At 55.1% G+C, this 16,112-nt stretch overlaps 1 protein-coding gene across 2 annotated transcripts in view; it reads right to left on the bottom strand.

Annotated features, from left to right (window-relative positions):
* Window positions 1-12,614, bottom strand: part of plekhm3 (pleckstrin homology domain containing, family M, member 3) — a 181,950-nt gene extending 169,336 nt beyond the window's left edge. The window contains exon 1 of one of the 2 annotated variants that reach the window (XM_072482654.1): window positions 12,526-12,614. The gene's annotated coding sequence lies outside the window, so the exon portion shown is untranslated. Of the gene's footprint in view, window positions 1-12,224; window positions 12,373-12,525 lie in introns of those variants that run through there. The other variant, XM_072482645.1, reaches the window with a different exon arrangement.
* Between the last annotated feature and the right edge of the window lie 3,498 nt (window positions 12,615-16,112).

Here is a 16,112-nt window from a genome sequence, read left to right as displayed (position 1 = left end):
AGGTGGTCCCAAGTCCAGAAGTAGCGATATTTGGAGCGTCGGAAAACCTGGGAGTCCGAGGAAGCGAGAGAGGCCGATGTTCTGGCCTTGCCTCCCTGGTACCCCGGAGGTGGATTTTGCTAGAGTAGAGGGACTCGGAGCCTCCGAAACCAGGGATGTTGGTGAGCGGCCTGGCGGAGTTTCTAAGGTTGGAGAAAATCAAGTTTATCTTAAGCTGGTCGGTTATGGGTTTGCCCGGAGGTGGAAGCCATTCATCAACTTTTTCAAGGAGAATTTTTTAAAAAACTTTTTTTAAAAAAATAAGTTTTGAGTACCCAATTATTATTATTTTTTTTCCAATTAATGGGCAATTTAGCGTGGCCAATCCACCTAACCTGCACATCTTTGGATTGTGGGGGTGAAACCCGTGCAAACACGGGTTGAATGTGCAAACTCCACACGAACAGTGACCCATGGCCGGGATTCAAACCGGGTCCTCAGTGCCACAGTCCCAGTGCTAACCACTGCGCCGCAAGCTGCCCCTTTTTCAAGGAGAATTGAGGCGTCAGCAGGGGGAGGGAGGGGGATATATAGAGGCTTAAATGGGGAAGGCAGGATGGGAGGGGAATGGCAGGAGGGTCGTGGTGTTGGTTAGTTATTTATTTATGATGATGTTCCTGTTTGTTCTTGCTCTTTTGTTGCTTTGTACTTACTGTTCCTATGAATGCATTCTATAAACTATTTTTTTAAAAATAGAATAGAAAGGTGTTTGATGGCCTGCAGACACGATGGGCCACTGGGCCTCTTTCGGTGCTGTAAAATTATGTGACATAATAGGATCACTTTTGTGATCACATTGATATTTGTGGGACCTTGTGCACAAACTGGAGTATTTTCAATTTTACAACAGCGAATTCACTGGGAATAAAGGTGCCCTGAGGTCATGAAAAGCACGATACCAATGCAAATCTTTCCCTTTTACTTTGACATCAAGGTAGCAGTTGGCTGCGACGCCAAGGACCCGAGTTCGAATCCCAGCCCCGGGTCATGTCCATGTGGAGTTTGCACATTCTCCCTATGTCTGTGTGGGTTTCACCCCACAATCTAAAGATGTGCAGGTTAGGTGGATTGGCCACGCTAAATTGCCCCTTAATTGGAGAAAAAAATAATAATTGGGTACTCTAAAAAATGTTTTTAAAAGGTACCCATCAAGGAGCCCTAGCAATTCTGGAGTCAATGGGAATTGGGGGGGGGGGGGGGGGGGGGGGGGGGAAACCTTCCGCTGCCTGGTGTCATCTCTGGCACAAAGGAAGATAATTGTGGTGGTTGCAGGCCTATCATCTCAGTTCCAGGACATCACTGCAGGAGTTCCTCTGGGTAGGGTTCTAAGCCCAACTATATTCAGCTGCTTCATCAGTGACATTCTTTCCATCATAAGGTCAGAAGTCATAAGGGGATGTTCACTGATGATTGCACAATGTTTGGCACCATTTGTACATGTCCAAATGCTTGGGCAATATCCAAGCGTGGGCTGACAAATTCACCAAGCAACATTCACACCACACAAGTGCCAGGCAACAACCATCCCCAACAGGAAAGAATCTAACTATCACCCATGGCATTACCATCGCTAAAACTCCCACTATCAACATCCTGGGGTTACCACTGACCAGAAACTGAATTGCACTAGCCATATAAACACTCCCCAAAGCCTGTCCATCAACATGGCACAAGTCAGGAGTGTAATGGAATACTCTCTACTTGCCTGCAGCTCCATCCAACACTCAAGAAGCTCAACACCATCCAGGACAAAGCAGCCCCTTTGATTGGCACGCCATCCACTACTTTAAACTTTCATTCGCTCCCTCCACCACCGACTCACCGTGGAAGCAATGTGCACTATCTACGATATGCACAGCAGGAACTCACCAAGACACTAGGAAGCACCTTCCAAATCTATGACTGCTACCATTTAGGGGCTGGTTTAGCACAGTGGGCTAAATAACTGGCTTGCAATGCAAAACGATGCCAGCAGTGTGGGTTCAATTCCCGTACCGGCCTCCCCAAACAGATGCCAGAATGTGGCGACTAGGGGCTTTTTACAGTAACTTCATTGAAGCCTACTTGTGACAATAAGCGATTATTATTATTATCTAGAAGGACAAAGGCAGCAGATACTTGGAAACAGCACCTTGGGGAAGTTCCGCTCAGTCACTCACCATCCTGACTTTAAAATATATCGCCGTTCCTTCACCTTCGCTGGGCCAAACTCCTGGAACTTCCTTCCCAATAGCACAGTGGGTGTACATACACCTCAGGGCCTACAGTGTTTCACGAAAGAAGCTCACCACTGCCTTCTCCAGGGCAATTAGGAATGGGCAATAAATGCTGGCCTACCTAGCACTGTCCACATTCTGCAAATTAATTTTTTAAAATTGTATACACCCAGTAGCCTAATTGGTCCTCTATTGCCCTTTAATCCTAACCAAATTGATTTTTTCACCCCCGACTATATTAAAGGTTTCAGCTGTTGTGTCTGACAAACGGTGGAGCAGCTTGCTCAAAACAAGGGTCATGGGCCCAGACTAATTTTGCAACTTGCATTTTTAAAGCAGGACCTCCTAACAAGCTTGACGATGAAGTAAGTATTTTTGAAGTCTAGTCATTGTTGTAATCTGAGAAAGATACGAATAATTTGTGCAAAGCAAGGTCCCACAATAAAATAATCGCCACGGTGTTGGTCGAGGGTTAACGATCACCAGAATTCCTGTTCTTCTCCAAATAGTGCCATGGGATCTGTAGCATCCACCCGAGAGGCAATACGAGGCTTCAGTTTAATGTCACATCCAAAAGATAGAACCTGTGACAGTGCAGCACTACACGGAGTGTCAGCGTAGATTTTGTACTCAAAAGCTATGGAGCGGGACTTGAACCAAAAACCTTCTGACCAAAGAGGTGAGCGTGCCACCCACTGAGCCACAGCTGACAACCTATAAACAATAATATCGTGACTGCCAACAGTATAAGCAAAGCAATCTCTAATGCATTTGGAACAATGTCTGCTCGCCCATTACTCTCACCTACATGCCCCTTATTCCAATGGTAAATACCACTTTCCTATGTTGTAACTCACGTTAACTGTTGATATATCACGCATCGCACCTCCAATGATTTTGAACTATTCCCTTATTCTTGAAACCCCAGCATTGCCATCGAGCCATTCATTGAACTTCACTATTTGTACACAGGGTACCTTTTAGTTGTGGCAGGCAATGGTACTTTCAAGCACATCCCAGCCGAATCCCGTTCATCTCTGTTGTGAAGGACACTGAAGCAGGAGTACTGGTGAGGAGGGAGAAACAAAAACAATACGCCCTCTGGGCCTTTGGAGAGGTGACCTCATTGATTTAGTGTGCAGCACTAATCAAGCTCTCACATGTAGCATCAGAAACATGATGCAGTGAAAAAGGCTGGCCCTGGTAACCCCAGAGCATCAATATTTAACAAGCTTTACGTCATGAAAAGCCAATCAAGTGCTGCGACGGTGCACATATCACAGGACGAAGCTCGAAAAAGTCCACTTTTAAAAACTGCCCTTCTGCTTCATCTCAAATACATTTCCTAGATATAAACTGCGCTGCGATTCTTTTACTGCTTGTTAGCTAAAATGGAAGCAGGACTCTCGCCATTTACATGTCCAGTGAAGGAGATAGAAAACGTTTACTACAAGATCCTACTCCATATGGAAGGACAGTCCTGCTCTGTAAGCCCATGATATTTTCTGTGAATGTGATGAGCGTGTTACCCCTCTTCAACACCATCCTTTTTCAACGCTCTCGCCTCCACTGCCCAATTTGCTTCATTCCTACCTCTCCGATTGTAATCAGAGATTCTCGAGCAATGGCTGTTCTCCCCACCTCCAGCTAATTCAGCATGCCCCTTCTTGGTCATTCACATGTCACCCTTTAGAAGGAGCATCTGCAGGAATGGGGATCAGCTCTTTCTTGTAAAGCTGAAGATATTCAGCTCCACACAGCAAGGGGGCTTTAACAAGGGAGATGTGAAAATTTAAAAACCAGGACCACAACCCGCCATTTTCACAGCGGTGAATATTAGGGAATCAAGGTGTCCAAATGGAGTCACTGTGCAATCAGAAGCCAGATCAAACCTTTACAGGTGCCGGGTGGGTTGTGGGAAAACCAGCAAAAAGGAGGCAGCAGCTAGTCAGCTCAGGGCTGTCAGCTCAGGGTGTTAAGTGCCTTTTTAGAGCACTGCAGGACCTCAGTGTCCACAATCGCTTTCTGCCTTCTCATTTACCTGCCCACCTCCATGTGGGCGTCAGCACCCTTGTCAAAGCAAACATCACTCCCTCACCATCAATTCAAATCTCCTCCTGGACCACCAGCTCAGGCTTTTCTCGACATCCTGTTTGACGTGAGCCGAGTTGTTGAATGACCAGCCCTCCCTCACTTTCTCAAGCACAAACATTGCCTTCTTCCACATCCCGTTCCTGCCCCAAGCTGAGTCTCTCCTCCGTTGAAAACCTTTTTGTCACCTCCAAAACTCAGTAACTCCAACTATTTCACGGCCTCGCAGACCACAGCTTGTCCAAAATTCTGCTACTGTATCCAATCACACAAAAAGTCCTGCCTGTCTGCCACAGCGCCTCGCCAGTCCTTCAGTGCCTTAACCTATTCATTTTCTTATCCAAGTGATTAAATCCATGCATCAGCTCATCTCCTCCTTCACCTCCTCCAAACTTATAATTTCCGCCTCTGAATATTTTGACTCCAGGCTCTTGGACACGCCTTCCAACTTGCCCATCTCTGGTACCCACGCTAAAAATGCCTAGGGCCCACACGCTGGAATCTTCTCTCCAAAATCCTCCATTTCCCGCCTTCATTTCCCTGTCCCAAGATCCTCCCAATTACATTTTCAGAGATTTTTTGTGTCTCGGAATCTATTTTCTCTACACCTCCGAAGGGCATGGGACCAACATCTGCTGTTAAGGCAGGGAGGCTTCCCATTTTGAGAGAGTCCAAAGTGCTAAAGAGAAATAGCAGCTGTGTTAAATATGTCAGGCTTGGTCAGTGATAGAACGCTCAACATGTCTACCCTTTCAGATCAGATATACATGATCCCAGAACACTGTTTCGAGAAAGAGTGGGGAAGTTCTCTTCAAGAAGCACTTCACGGGGCGGCACGGTGGTGCAGTGGTTAGCATTGCTGCCTACAGTGCTGAGGACCCAGGATCGATCCTGGCCCCAGGTCACTGTCTGTGTGGAGTTTGCACATTCCCACCGTGTCTGCGTTGGTTTCACCCCCACAACCCAAAGATGTGCAGGGTAGGTGGATTGGCCACGCTAAATTGCCCCTTAATTGGAAAAAAATAATTGGATACTCAAAATGTATTTTAAAAGATTTTTAAAAAGCACTTCACTGTCTGTAAGGCCCTTTGGCTTGTCCTTAGACCATGAATATATCCTTTTTTCTTTAGAAGGAGAAATATCTAGAACTGAAACTCTGCTTGTGATTTTGCAATTTTGTTAATATGTCGATTTCGGGGGCAGCACAGTGGCGCAGTGGTTAGCCCTGCTGCCTCACGGTGCCGAGGTCCCAGGTTCGATCCTGGCTCTGGGTCACTGACCATGTGGAGTTTGCACATTCTCCCCGTGTTTGCGTGGGTTTCGCCCCCACAACCCAAAAATATGCAGGATAGGTCACACTAAATTGCCCCTTAGTTGGAAAAATTGAATTGGGTACTCTAAATTTTTTTATAAATAGGGCGATTTCAAATAGTTATTGAAATATCAGGACAACACTTAACAATTTTAAGGAGAGATTAACCAGTTCCCCGTGGAATGAATTATCACCCACAGTCGCAATGCAAGATCAATCATACTCCACCACAAATTTTGAAAATATAAACGATAGCTCTTTATCTTCCTCATTAATTAGACTGCGCGCATGTCCATTCAGAGGGAACTCAGACCTTTACAAACACGGGAAGCAGTTCGGCCCACAAATACCACAATACCTCAGGTTTATTTTTAGACTATGCATGTGTGGTAATTAAGAATGCTCTCTCACATTCTGCTTCACCCTGAAAATCACACAGCAAGACATCAGCTACAACTGAGAAAAGTCCACTCAGCCCATAACAAGACTGTGGCTATTTTGACAAGGTTTGACTGCTTAGCTACCAAACAAAGCATGTTCATTGAGGCAGAGTTCACTACTTTGGACTGCAGATCGAAGAAGGGTGGCTGCAGAGCTCCACGGAGAAACTCTAATCCTGGGTACAAACTGTTGAAAATTGTGCTCATACTTTTCGCTATCTAATAATCAGTTCCTTATTAATAATATTCCTTTTAACAATATATTTTTAAAAATAAATTTATAGTACCCAATTAATTTTTTCCAATTAAGGGGCAATTTAGCGTGGCCAATCCACCTAGCCTGCACATCTTTAGGTTGTTGGGGTGAAACCCACGCAAAAACGGGGAGAATGTGCAAACTATACACGGGCAGTGACCCAGAGCCGGGATCGAACCTGGCACCTCGGTGCCGTGAGGCTACAGGGCTAACCCACTGCGCCACCGTGCTTCCTTTTAACAATATCACCTGATGTTATATATAACAGGGAATCCATGGCACAGAAAAGGCCACTCGTGCCAAACTGGCCTATGGTGGTGGTTATACTCCATATTTTCATAGAATTTATAGTGCAGGAGGCCATTCGGCCCATCGAGTCTGCACCAGCTCTTTGAAAGAGCACCCCACCGAAGCCCACACCACCCTATCCCCATAACCCAGAAATCCCACTCAACGGACACCAAGGGCAATTTTGGACATAAAGGGCAATTTAGCATGGCCAATCCACCTTACCTGCATATCTTTGGACTGTGGGAGGAAACCGGAGCACCCAGAGGAAACCTACGCACACACGGGGAGACCGTGCAGACTCCACACAGACATTGACCCAGCCGGGAATCGAACCTGGGACCCTGGAGCTGTGAAGCAATTGTGCTAACCACTATGCTACCATGCTGAGCAAAGATATCCCACTCTTCCACCACCAATCCTTTCTATTCCCCTCTCCTACTCAACATCTCAATCAATCACTAGCACAACCGCTATCAGTGTCAGCTGAGGCTCAGTTGGTGGCCCCCTAACCTCTCAGCCAGAAGGTTGCAACTTCAGGTCTCACTCAAGCACCTAGAGCACATCAGCTCGGCCGACTATCCCTGTGCAGTACTGAAGGAGCGCTGCATTATCAGAGGTGCCGTCTTTAAATCACGCGGCAATCGACGCGCTGGTCAATTATTTCTCCCATAACCAATTTAACTAGAAACTGATTAACAAAGCATTCTTTCACTGGAGTCTTGCTGTGCACTGCTTGCTTCCTATATTGCAACAGTGACTCCACTTAAAAATATTTCATTGCCTGTAATGTGCTTTGGAAAGGCACAAGGTGACAAAAGGCTGGAAATAAATGCCATTTTTTGTTCTTTTTACAATATAAAAGTGGTTCACCATGCCACCTGTGGAATATGGTTTGGTAACACAAATTTGCCTCACAGTTCCCCGACATGTGCATTGCTGCAAATATACTAGTAAGTTATTTATAACAGCCTACACAAAAATTAAAATTTCAGTGTTTGAATATAAACATAAAAAGGTTTTTTAAAAATCTTTTAATATTTTGTTCCCTTTGTTGAAAGCACAGGACTTTTGTTGGAGATCCATTAAGTATCTACAGCCCAACTAACATGATGTGATAGGGAGTTCGAATAGTTTGAGAGGAGAACAAGGGTGACCGTGAAGGGGTGGGGTGGGGTTGCTGACCGAGATTGTGGGGGGGTGGAGAGACTGACCGAGATTGGGGGGAGGGGCAGACCGAGATTGTGGGGGGGGAGAAACTGACCGAGATTGTTTTGGGGGGGGGGGGGACAGACCGAGATTGAGGGGGGGGTAGGAGGGAAAGAGACTGACAGAGATTGGGGAGGGGGGCTGACCGAGATTGGAGGAGGGGCTGACTGAGATTTGGAGGGGGGGGGAAACTGACCGAGATTGTGGGGGGGGGGGGGGTGGAGATCTGACCGAGATTGTGGGGGGGGGGGGGGAGGGAAGAGAACTGACCGAGATTGTGTGTGTGTGTGTGTGTGTGTGGGGGGGGGGGGGGGGGGGGGGGGAGAACTGACCGAGATTGTTGGGGGGGGGGGGAGAGAACTGACCGAGATGGGGGGGGGGGGGGGGAGAACTGACCGAGATTGTGGGGGGGGGGGGGAAGAAATGACCGAGATTGTGGGGGGGGGGGGGGAGAACTAACCGAGATTGTGGGGGAGGGCTGACCGAGATTGGGAGGAGGGGGGCTGACCGAGATTGGGAGGAGGGGGGCTGACCGAGATTGGGAGGAGGGGGGCTGACCGAGATTGGGAGGAGGGGGGCTGACCGAGATTGGGAGGAGGGGGGCTGACCGAGATTGGGAGGAGGGGGGCTGACCGAGATTGGGAGGAAGGGGGCTGACCGAGATTGGGAGGAGGGGGGCTGACCGAGATTGGGAGGAGGGGGGCTGACCGAGATTGGGAGGAGGGGGGCTGACCGAGATTGGGAGGAGGGGGGCTGACCGAGATTGGGAGGAGGGGGGCTGACCGAGATTGGGAGGAGGGGGGCTGACCGAGATTGGGAGGAGGGGGGCTGACCGAGATTGGGAGGAGGGGGGCTGACCGAGATTGGGAGGAGGGGGGCTGACCGAGATTGGGAGGAGGGGGGCTGACCGAGATTGGGAGGAGGGGGGCTGACCGAGATTGGGAGGAGGGGGGCTGACCGAGATTGGGAGGAGGGGGGCTGACCGAGATTGGGAGGAGGGGGGCTGACCGAGATTGGGAGGAGGGGGGCTGACCGAGATTGGGAGGAGGGGGGCTGACCGAGATTGGGAGGAGGGGGGCTGACCGAGATTGGGAGGAGGGGGGCTGACCGAGATTGGGAGGAGGGGGGCTGACCGAGATTGGGAGGAGGGGGGCTGACCGAGATTGGGAGGAGGGGGGCTGACCGAGATTGGGAGGAGGGGGGCTGACCGAGATTGGGAGGAGGGGGGCTGACCGAGATTGGGAGGAGGGGGGCTGACCGAGATTGGGAGGAGGGGGGCTGACCGAGATTGGGAGGAGGGGGGCTGACCGAGGTTGGGAGGAGGGGGGGCTGACCGAGGTTGGGAGGAGGGGGGCTGACCGAGATTGGGAGGAGGGGGGCTGACCGAGATTGGGAGGAGGGGGGCTGACCGAGATTGGGAGGAGGGGGGCTGTCCGAGATTGGGGGGACGGCGGCTGACCGGGATTGGGGAGTGGGGGGACGGCGGCTGACCGGGATTGGGGAGTGGGGGGGCGGCGGCTGACCGGGATTGGGGAGTGGGGGGACGGCGGCTGACCGGGATTGGGGAGTGGGGGGACGGCGGCTGACCGGGATTGGGGGGACGGCGGCTGACCGGGATTGGGGGGGCGGCGGCTGACCGGGATTGGGGGGGGCGGCGGCTGACCGGGATTGGGGAGTGGGGGGGCGGCGGCTGACCGGGATTGGGGAGTGGGGGGGCGGCGGCTGACCGGGATTAGGGGGGCGGCGGCTGACCGGGATTGGGGGGGCGGCGGCTGACCGGGATTGGGGGGGCGGCGGCTGACCGGGAGTGGGGGGGCGGCGGCTGACCGGGAGTGGGGGGGCGGCGGCTGACCGGGAGTGGGGGGGCGGCGGCTGACCGGGAGTGGGGAGTGGGGGGGCGGCGGCTGACCGGGATTGGGGAGTGGGGGGGCGGCGGCTGACCGGGATTGGGGAGTGGGGGGGGCGGCGGCTGACCGGGAGTGGGGGGGGCGGCGGCTGACCGGGAGTGGGGGGGGCGGCGGCTGACCGGGAGTGGGGGGGGCGGCGGCCTGACCGGGAGTGGGGGGGGGGGGCGGCGGCTGACCGGGAGTGGGGGGGGGGGCGGCGGCTGACCGGGAGTGGGGGGGGCGGCGGCTGACCGGGAGTGGGGGGGGCGGCGGCTGACCGGGAGTGGGGGGGGCGGCGGCTGACCGGGAGTGGGGGGGGGCGGCGGCTGACCGGGAGGGGGGGGGCGGCGGCTGACCGGGAGGGGGGGGGACGGCGGCTGACCGGGAGTGGGGGGGACGGCGGCTGACCGGGAGTGGGGGGGACGGCGGCTGACCGGGGTCGGGGGACGGCGGCTGACCGGGGTCGGGGGACGGCGGCTGACCGGGGTCGGGGGACGGCGGCTGACCGGGGTCGGGGGACGGCGGCTGACCGGGGTCGGGGGACGGCGGCTGACCGGGGTCGGGGGGACGGCGGCTGACCGGGGTCGGGGGACGGCGGCTGACCGGGGTCGGGGGACGGCGGCTGACCGGGGTCGGGGGACGGCGGCTGACCGGGGTCGGGGGACGGCGGCTGACCGGGGTCGGGGGACGGCGGCTGACCGGGGTCGGGGGACGGCGGCTGACCGGGGTCGGGGGACGGCGGCTGACCGGGTCGGGGGACGGCGGCTGACCGGGGTCGGGGGACGGCGGCTGACCGGGGTCGGGGGACGGCGGCTGACCGGGGTCGGGGGACGGCGGCTGACCGGGGTCGGGGGACGGCGGCTGACCGGGGTCGGGGGACGGCGGCTGACCGGGGTCGGGGGACGGCGGCTGACCGGGGTCGGGGGACGGCGGCTGACCGGGGTCGGGGGACGGCGGCTGACCGGGGTCGGGGGACGGCGGCTGACCGGGGTCGGGGGACGGCGGCTGACCGGGATCGGGGGACGGCGGCTGACCGGGATCGGGGGACGGCGGCTGACCGGGATCGGGGGACGGCGGCTGACCGGGATCGGGGGACGGCGGCTGACCGGGATCGGGGGACGGCGGCTGACCGGGATCGGGGGACGGCGGCTGACCGGGATCGGGGGACGGCGGCTGACCGGGATCGGGGGACGGCGGCTGACCGGGATCGGGGGACGGCGGCTGACCGGGATCGGGGGACGGCGGCTGACCGGGATCGGGGGACGGCGGCTGACCGGGATCGGGGGACGGCGGCTGACCGGGATCGGGGGACGGCGGCTGACCGGGATCGGGGGACGGCGGCTGACCGGGATCGGGGGACGGCGGCTGACCGGGATCGGGGGACGGCGGCTGACCGGGATCGGGGGACGGCGGCTCTGACCGGGATCGGGGCGGGGGGGGGGGGGGCGATGACCTGGGGGAGGGAGAGAGTGACCGGTGGGAGGGGGGTGGGGGAGTGACCGGGGGGTGTGGGGGGGGGAAGAGTGACCGGGGGGGGGGGGGGGGGAGGTGACGGGGGGGGGGGTGGGGGGAGGTGACGGGGGGGGGGGGGGGTGGGGGGAGGTGACCGGGGGGAGGGGGGGGAGTGACCGGGGGGGGGGGGGGAGGGGGAGTGACCGGGGGGGGGGGGGGAGAGAGTGACCGGGGGGGGGGGGGGGGGGAGAGTGACCGGGGGGGGGGGGGGAGAGTGACCGGGGGGGCGGGGGGGGAGAGTGACCGGGGGGGGGGGGGGGGGAGTGACCGGGGGGGGGGGGAGAGTGACCGGGGGGTGGGGGGGGGGGGGGGGGAGGTGACCGGGAGGGGGGGAAGAGTGACCCGGGGGGGGGGGGTGACCCGGGGGGGGGGCAGTGACCGAGGGAGGGGGAGTGACCCCGGGGGGAGAAGTGACCCGGGGGGGGGGGTGAGTGACCCCGGGGGGGGGGGTGGTGACCGGGGGGGGGCGGTGACCCGGGGGGGGGGGGGGGGAATGACCGGGGGGGGGGGGAGAGAGTGACCGGGGGGGGGGGAGTGACCGGGGGGGGGGGGTACCCGGGGGGGGGGTACCGGGGGGGGGGGGTACCGGGGGGGGGGGGGGGTGTTGACCGGGGGGGGGGGGGGGGTGACCCGTGGGGGTGATTGGGGGGGGGGGGGGGGAGGGGGGGAGGGTGACCCGGGGGGGGGGGGGGGGTGACCCGGGGGGGCGGGGGTGACCCGGGGGGGGGGGTGACCCGGGGGGGGGGGGGTGACCGGGGGGGGGGGTGACCCGGGGGGGGGGGGGGGTGACCCGGGGGGGGGGGGGGGGGGTGACCCGGGGGGGGGGGGGGGGAAGTGACCGGTGACCCGGGGGGGGGAGTGTCTTTATCTGGGTGGAGGTTGCTGACTGGGCGGGGTATAAACTGTAAACAAACCGCTTTCCTCTCCGCCAGCGGCCTTGTTCTATTCAGCAGAAAACCGCCTCCGTCTACTCACAAACTCCTCACTCCATCCCGCGCCTCACGTCACTGAGGCCACACCGTCCCCGCCACGGCCCCAACCGCCGACACACATTCCCTGCGGGCCGCGTGCCGCACCGCAAACCCTGCTCGCCGTCTCTGTCACGCGGCACAAACAGGGCATCGGACAAATGGTCCGCCCCAAATACATGTTGTTGTGACGGGAGTTTTCTCATTGTGGAGGGGTGTTTCCTGGCGGAGATTATAATTTATTGTTGAAATGGAAAATAAAATAAAACATTTCAGACAGCAGTCCTGAATAGAATAACTGAATCAACCTTGCATGGAGGACCAAACTTATTTTCCCCAGCGTTTCTCATGCCCTTCTCCGACGAATTGCTGTCTCAGCCAGCACCCTGGTGTTCATCCCATTTGATGTCAAGCAGCAGCGACATGCACTTTTATCATGCCCCTGAATAAGAACCTACCTAGTCCAGCTGCAGAACAGCAGTCAATGCAATTCAAATAAATGTTTGCCGTGTGCTGTTTCTGAATGGCATGATACCATGTTGTAAAAAATGTACTGCTGCCCATGAAACTCTTTACCAGATGATCTCTATCCTACCTCGCACCAAGTCCAACGCAGCCATCACACCTGTGCTTGCTGAGCTCAATTGGGCTCCCAAAGCAACACCATCTCAATATTTAAAATTCTCATCCATAGACTCCTACAGTGCAGAAGGAGGCCATTTGGCCCATCGAGTCTGAACCGACCTCTAATAGAGCACCCTACCTAGGCCCACTCCCCACCCCACCCCTGTAACCCCATAACCGCACCTAACCTACACATCTTTGGACTGTGGGAAGAAATTAGAGCAGCCAGAGAAAACCCATGCAGACATGGGGAGAATGTGCAAACTCCACATAGGCAGTCACCGAAGGCTGAAATTGAACCAAGGTCTCTGGCGCTGTGAGACAGTATAGTGCCACCGTGCTGCCCCATCTTTTTTTCAAAACCCTTTATGTTCTCAGCCCTATCTTCGTCAGCTCCTCCAGCCCCACAACCCCTGCAATTTGTGCACTTGTTCAATTCCTGCCTCTTGCAGACCCACAGTTTCCTTATAGCCCACCATTGGCAGCCATGCATTGTGTTGCATGAGCCATGAACGCTGTCCATGTCCATTTCTTCCTTCTCCTGAAGACAGTCCTCAAAATCTACCTCTTTGACCAAGATTTTGATAATCTGCCTTAATATCCGTTCATGTAGCTTTGTTTCAAAGTATATCTGATTACTATTCCGTGACGTGCCTCGGAGCGATTTACCATGCTAAAGACACTATATAAATGCAGGTTGTTGCCGATATGGTAAGATTAATATATAGATATTACATATGAATATATATAGGCTAATGTGAAGCACAAAAATGGCTTGGTTCCTTGATGTTTCGCATCCTTTTTTAGCCTTCAAATTATAACTATTGGAATTCTATCACCAATAAACTGATAATTTAGGAAAAATATATATAACTTTATTTTATTGTCATCTGTGGCTCACTGGTAACACTAGAACCTCCGAGTCAGAATTCAAGTCCAATTGCAGCGATTTGAGCTCAAAGATTTTACTAACAAACCACGGTGGCACAGTGGTGAGTACTGCTGACTAACAGCAGGACTCAGGTTCGATTCTGGCCTTGGGTGACTGTGTGGAGTCTGCACGTTCTCCCCGTGTCTGCGTGGGTTTCCTCCGGGTGCTTCGGTTTTCTCCCATAGTCCAGAAATGTGCAGGTTAGATGGATTGGCCGTGATAAATTGCCCTTAATGTACAAAGATGTGTAGGTTTGGTGGGTTGGCCATGATCAATATGCAGGGTTACAAGGATGGGGTGGGGCGGGGGGGGGGGGGAGTGGGGGTGGTGAGCTTAGGTAGTGTGCTCTTTCAAGGAATCAGTGCAGACTTGATGGGCCAAACAGCCTCCTTCTGCACTGTGGATTCTAAGGATTCTATGCAGCACTGTGGCATTGCTGCACTGCCAGAGGTGCCACCTTTTAGGTACGACTTAAACCAAGTCCTTGCTTCTCCTTTCAGCTGGACCATACTATTTGAAAAAAGATCAGTGTATCATTCCCCATGGTGCCTTGGCAAATATTTATCGTTCACGTAACATTACTAAAGCAGATGACCTTGTCACTATCTCTTTGCTGTTTGTGGAAACTCTCAGTGTGTGTATTTTCCTACAATACAGGTGACTACAATTCTAAAGCACTTAATTGGTTCCGATGGGCTTTGGGAACTTCTAAGGTGTTGTATAAAAGCAGTCATAACTTGCTCCTGAACATGGCCAGGTTGGCTGTTAACAAGTCAAGTTAGCAGGTGATTGATGGGGTCACCTGGCGTGACTGTCTGCCTTTCTTCTGTGGCTACGTTTGCAGCCGGGTGGCCTTGGAGAGAGAGCACTATTGAGGCCTACTGTGCCCTGTAGGCACCGTTGGGGTGCTTTATTGACTCCCACTTTCACATTTTGAGTTGATGTTCATAAGTTTCACACTTCAAAAACGTTGCCACTGACAGGCAGGCATTTGACTAATAGACTGAGGGCTGGACTCTCCGCAGTTCCGCGCCGAAATCGCGAAGCGTGGTTGATCGGAGAATCGGCTCAGACGCCAAAATTGGGTTTGATGCCAGTTTCGCACTGGGTTTGGATTCTCTGAACCTGCCAACCCGACGCATGGCCTGGAGCATCGCATTATCTGCCCCGACGGCCGATTCTCCGGGGCCTCGGGGTCTTTCCAGTCGCCGAGTGGGGACCTATCCGACATCTTAAAGGCATCGGCGCACAGGTGCATCTGTGCCATGACAGACGCCCTGTATGCCCTGGTGGACCCCCCCCCCACCCCCCCCCCCCCCCCCCCCGACTGCGGGGTGACTTGCTGGGCGACAGAGGTTACCCGTTGCGGCCATGGCTGATGACGCCCGTGCAGAGGCCACAGAGCGACGTGGAAAACGATTACAATGATGCCCATTGTGCAACCAGGGGTGTGGTTGAGCGGTGCTTCGGGGTCCTGAAGTTGCGCTTCAGGTACCTGGACCGCTCTGGAGGGACCCTCCAGTACAAGGCTAGGAGGGCCGCCCGCATTGTGGTGGTCTGCTGCGTCCTCCACAATGCAGCCCAGCGGAGGGGCGTTGTGCTGGAGAGGATGAGGAGCAAGGGCAGGCCTCGTCGGCCGAGGAGCATGAGGGGGAGAGAGACAATGGGCGGGACATGGGTGCTGGCATGCGGTGGGGGGGGGGGGGGGGGTCCCCCAACTGTGGGGGGGGGGAGTTACTCGGCAGGGGCACGGACACCACAATACCACACTCCTTCACCACCAAACCACTCCTAGGTGGTTCCCCAGATGGTACAGCTGGAATGGAGGTGGACTGCTGTGACTCCTGTCCATTTTCTCTTACCTTGTTTGCTGCTGACAAAATGAAGGAATCGCAATCGCGCCCAAAGCACGTGATGGCAAGGTTCAGGGGCCGTGACCTGCGCTCTGCCTCCCTCAGGCAGGAAGATTACATAGAATTTTTTAAAAAATCTTCGATTGCGCAAATTCACGGTAAAGCCGGCTTTTATATTCAATTTTATTTATTTTTTGTTAATTGTAACAATGTTGTTGCACGGCACGTTTAATAAAAGAGACCAAAGCCCGTGTCATCGTCAGACTCTTCAGATTCTTCCTGTTTCTTCTCTTCCTTTCTCTCTTCAGCAGCAACAGGGGCAGCGGCAGAAACAACTGCTGCAGCAGCTGGGGAACTGCTACTAGCACCAACGTTGCAGATCAGACTATTGACGTCAATATTAGCCAATGCCTTGGCAAACAGACTAGGCCAGTAAGGCTCAATGGTTACACCAGTTGTTTTAACCAGGGCATTGAGTTTGTTTTCG

The sequence above is a fragment of the Scyliorhinus torazame genome, chromosome 2 (genome assembly GCF_047496885.1).
Source record: "Scyliorhinus torazame isolate Kashiwa2021f chromosome 2, sScyTor2.1, whole genome shotgun sequence".
In the NCBI taxonomy this organism is placed as follows: domain Eukaryota; kingdom Metazoa; phylum Chordata; class Chondrichthyes; order Carcharhiniformes; family Scyliorhinidae; genus Scyliorhinus; species Scyliorhinus torazame.
This window is presented reverse-complemented; position numbering and strand designations above follow the sequence as displayed.